At 43.4% G+C, this 4,489-nt stretch overlaps 1 long non-coding RNA gene across 1 annotated transcript in view; it reads right to left on the bottom strand.

The window, feature by feature from the left end:
* Nucleotides 1-4,056: 4,056 nt before the first annotated feature.
* LOC109300395 overlaps nt 4,057-4,489 on the bottom strand; it is a 20,123-nt gene continuing 19,690 nt past the window's right edge. Inside the window, exon 5 of the long non-coding RNA XR_002098192.1 lies at nt 4,057-4,202. This is a non-coding gene — a long non-coding RNA (uncharacterized LOC109300395). The remainder of the gene's footprint in view (nt 4,203-4,489) is intronic.

Here is a 4,489-nt window from a genome sequence, read left to right as displayed (position 1 = left end):
GGGGGGGGGGGGGAAGGCAGCCTAGTTGGGCTGCTTTCCCACCCCCCACATGATCTAGCACTGCAGATGGTGAAGCAGCCCAGGTGGGCTGCCTTCCATACCAGTGCAATCTAGCGCTGGGGATGGGAAGTCAGCCCAACTGTTAAACTGGGCTGACTTCCCAGCCCCAGTGAAACCTGTTTTGATGGATCGCAACAGAACAGCTGTTTCTACTTGAAATGAAATTTGATACGAAACGCTGTTCTGTCAAGCCATTGAAACTCAAGGCTAAATGGAACAGTGCCGTTTTGCACAGCCCTAGTAACAGTAAGTATTGCTGCTGATTACCATGGAGCCCTTAGATACACTAGGGTAATTTGGTGTACTAACTGCCTAGTGAAGAGACTCACAAGCAACCATCAGGCCATTTGGATTAAATATGCTTTGAGCAAAACAAGCCCCCTTCACCCTTTCAGACTCTGCTGGTGCAGCCCCAGAATGAATGGGAATCATGGAACTAATAATTACCAAGATCCTCCCAGTGCAGTCCTCCACTGCATAGTTGACCTGTCTTACCTACTTTAAGAAGAAGCCATATTTGCAAGGTAGCATTTTACTGGTGAAGAGAGCACTACACGCATTCTGGAATTCATCTGCATGCTAATCTGGCCAGTAGCAACATAGCAGTTTCCTATGGCCAGTCCAATCCTAACAGATTTCTCAAAGTAAGTCTTCCTGACTGCATACTACCTGTCAGCCAAAATTAGACATATGAGCATTGGCAACCATAGGGCTGATATAGAAAAGCAAACATAACTGTACTTAACAAGAATCAGAACTTCACAATCTATGATCAGTACAAGTACTTTGCCAAGCAGGGTGCCCTTTGGTCCAACAAGCAGTGCTGAAGAAAGATTAATGAGTAAAGCATCCAGTCTTGCAAAGAAAAGGACAATGATTTCTGGGGTCAGGTGAAAAACTTACCAATATATAGAGGAGGTGGACTAACCACTCACCAGTCACCTTCCACAAAACCTGATGTGTGGCTGAAGAGAAGTTAGTTGGTTTTTTAAATGTTCCCCTTGCACCAACAGCCATCCAGCTGGGGCTAGCACAAGCAGAAAACTGGTGAGTTGTACCTGGTGCTCAGAGTGGTCAAAATGTGCTGGGGTCACCCACCCTGGGGACATGAGGGGGTATTGGTTTGAAGCCAGCACCACCCCCAGCAGAGTTCCAGAGGGTTGAAAGTTTGCTCATGGAAGAAAGGAGTGGGAAGGCTAGGAATAGTGCATCCTGGGATGCTGGAGGAATGACAAATCAAAGGTGACCCTCACTTGAACTGGCATAACTTTAAAATATTTAAAGGGTACGTAGCACAGGTTAACACCCTTTAATGCATTCATTCTGGTGTGCAATAACCACACCCCACAACAGAACCATCACCATTCCTGGATCTTACACCTGTACCTCCAGAAATACTCTCTCTCTCATCCCATGCACCAAATGCCCTGATGGAAAATATGTAGGAGAAACCAAACAATAACTGTGCCCCAGAATGATAGATTTTTGGTGTGCATTCAGAGATAAAAATACCCAACTACCTGTGGGGGAACACTTCACATAAGACAACCACTCCCTCTCCGATCTCTCAGTTCTAATCCTCAAACAGAACTTACAAAACACCTTTCATAGACGAGCCTGCAAACTTCACTTCATAAATCTACGGGTTCCAAAAATCATGGATTCCATATAGACATTGGATTTATGACACTTTACAACCTGCCTGACATCTGATTCACCAGATACCTGCCAGACCTGACCTCTTACACTTTTCTTCCCCCCCACACCTTCCTCCTCTCCCCTTCTTTTCTGCCCTTTGTCTTCCTAATTTCCAGCTATTTACTTTTTCACAGTCAGCCTCTTTTCTACCTTGCATTATTACTACTGTAGTATAGAGTCTCCCTTACTCAACTTTGGGTTTATTTTTCCCCCTCCCTTCCCTGCCCTATCTTTTGTTTTCCCAATTTCCACCTATTTACATTCTCACTGACATCCTGTCACACTTTTAGCTTCTTTCAATTCCTTGGTCTCAGAACAGCAGAGACTTCTTATGCCTGAAGAAGGGTGATTGCGTCCAGAAACTTGCCAAGAGCGTTTTTTCCAACTACTCAGTTGGTCTAATAAAAGATATCCCATCTACTCAAAGAACCTTGCCTGTTGTTAGATCAGGAAGCAGGAGCTATTAGTTTGGTGAACTGGGGCCTTTTCTGCAACACTGCAGGACACTAACCATGGGGCTGGCTCTATTCTCTTCCTGTTGCTCATCCACCATACACGGCTGAGACTCACAGAATGGGGCACACTACTAGGACCTAAACTGCATTGCAGTGTTGCATTGTGCCTACATAGCAGACATCCATTACTTGGATTTATATTGAAACTCTGGCATTATCTCTAAAATGGATGCAAGACAGATCTTTGTTATAAAAACCCGAACTGCTGATTTCATTGAGCTGCATAGCAGGATGCCTATTATATTTTAAAAGATTTGAGCTTGTGCTGCCTTTATGTAAAACTGGTAAATTCAGATGGGCCAGAATCTTAAAACACCTTTGGCGGCTCCTTCTGTCATGTTGATCTATTGTTATAATGCCACTCTGCTATCACAACAATGGCTTTGCCTCAAAAAAAACAAAAAAAAAACCAAAAAAAAAAACCTGCTTAAGTCTGTTCCTCTAACCAATTAAATTCTAAGAGCACTGCAACACCAATCTGGATCAACCTAAAATAAGCTTTGTGTATCAAATATTTAATACCCCAAAAATCTCTTCTTGAGGCTATATCCAGAAGCATAATCCCCTGCCTGCCCTGTCATCTCCACAGACAGGTTGGGGTAAATATATTCTTGTCCTAATATACCTCACTTCTTACATATCAAGATGCTTGCCAGTGGTTAATGCAAGTAAACAGCAGCTGCAATGACTTATTTAAAGAGCAGATCAAGAAATCTCAACCCACTTTGGAAATTTCAAAAGACGCTGAATGCTACCAATATCCTTCAATAAAGTTAGTTTCTGATGTGGCATCTACCTCAGGGAAACTCCACCCAATTGCCTCCAGGCAGCAATCTGCAGCCTTCAAGCAGGAGTTATGATTCTGTTGGAACTTTGTGGTGGGGGCTCTGCAAGAAGACCCGTCAGTACCAACTTACAGAGCAGACAACTTTTCCACTGAGGAAAGTCTTCACAATGCAAGGGAAGGTTTTAGACTTTCCTCTCCAACCTTCCAAGAAGCCTTTATGACCCATGAACATTAACTGGAGCAAACAACCATGGCAAGTTAACATACAGAGGTGGGCAATGCCTTATCACAATCCTAAATGGTCTACTTTAAACTAAAAATAAAATTCTTTAAAAAGGCTCAAAAAAAGGCTAATTGCATAAACCTGCCAATCTGTAGCACGTGGAAAATGTGAAAGACAGGTGGAGAAAGCAACTGGCTGTTGGTTAATAGTCTCAACTCAACATAAGTAAAAGTTTTTTGTTTGTTTGTTTGTTTTTAAATAAAACAGTAGCACCCAACTCAACAGGTTCCTCTTCCAAAGGCAACTTGTCTCCACATAATACAGTCAGAAGATGGCTCCCCTCAAGGCTTAACTCCTGAAAGCCGATTCTGTGTTAGCCTGCTACTGGACACTGCTGAAATGGACAAAAGTGACAAGCCTGGAGATAGCAAATGCTGTTCCCAAATTCTGCCTTGATGGCAGCAAAGAACAAATATGCAGAGCAGCGGTGGGGTGGAGATCTCTCGAAGCATTGGGTATATGGAAGAATGAGACTTGTGGAGCCTACTCAGCAGATAGTTACCCAAATCCACCAGTTTCTTTTCCCTTGACTGAAGCAAAGCACTCAAGAACTTTGCTTCTAAAGAAGAGCAGCAGAGACTGGTGTTCGCAGAGCATGACCTCCACCCACTTAGAGCCCCCCATTTGACTCTTAGAAACTGCCTCTTTTCCACCAGGCTCCTTCTCCCGCTGGGGGAAGGTCCCTGGATTTCAAGTCTCTCAAAAGGTGATCTTTTGTGGTTTCCACTGGCTAGTTTCTGAAGAGATAGACTCTTGTTGCTATGGTAATAGGAAGCAAAAATCAATGCTTCAAGTACAAGGCTCTGGGAGGAGTGTTGTTCTGAAGTCACTGATTTGTTATCATGAATCCCAGGTGATTCTGCGGGGAGAGAACAGCAGGATTAACTCACAAGTGGGGAAGCCCCAGGCCAGGTGTTACTGGCTATACATTATTAGTTTTATTACTATTATTAGTGGAGATAACTGAAAGAACTTGAACATCACCATCTACCTCGGAGCTAGGCCCTTGGAAAAACATCTGTGTAGTAAAACAGGTATTAGAGAAATTCCAGTTGAGCCCATATACTTCAAAGCATTTATTTTTTTCAGTAAGTAGAATGTGTCATCAAAATAGCCCAATGCCTTGGCTCCAAATGGCCATTTCCC

Source organism: Gavialis gangeticus, unplaced genomic scaffold (genome assembly GCF_001723915.1).
Source record: "Gavialis gangeticus isolate Ggan-Ray unplaced genomic scaffold, GavGan_comp1, whole genome shotgun sequence".
Classification (NCBI taxonomy): domain Eukaryota; kingdom Metazoa; phylum Chordata; order Crocodylia; family Gavialidae; genus Gavialis; species Gavialis gangeticus.
Note: the sequence above shows the minus strand (reverse complement) of the source record. Positions and strands in the feature narration are given on the sequence as shown.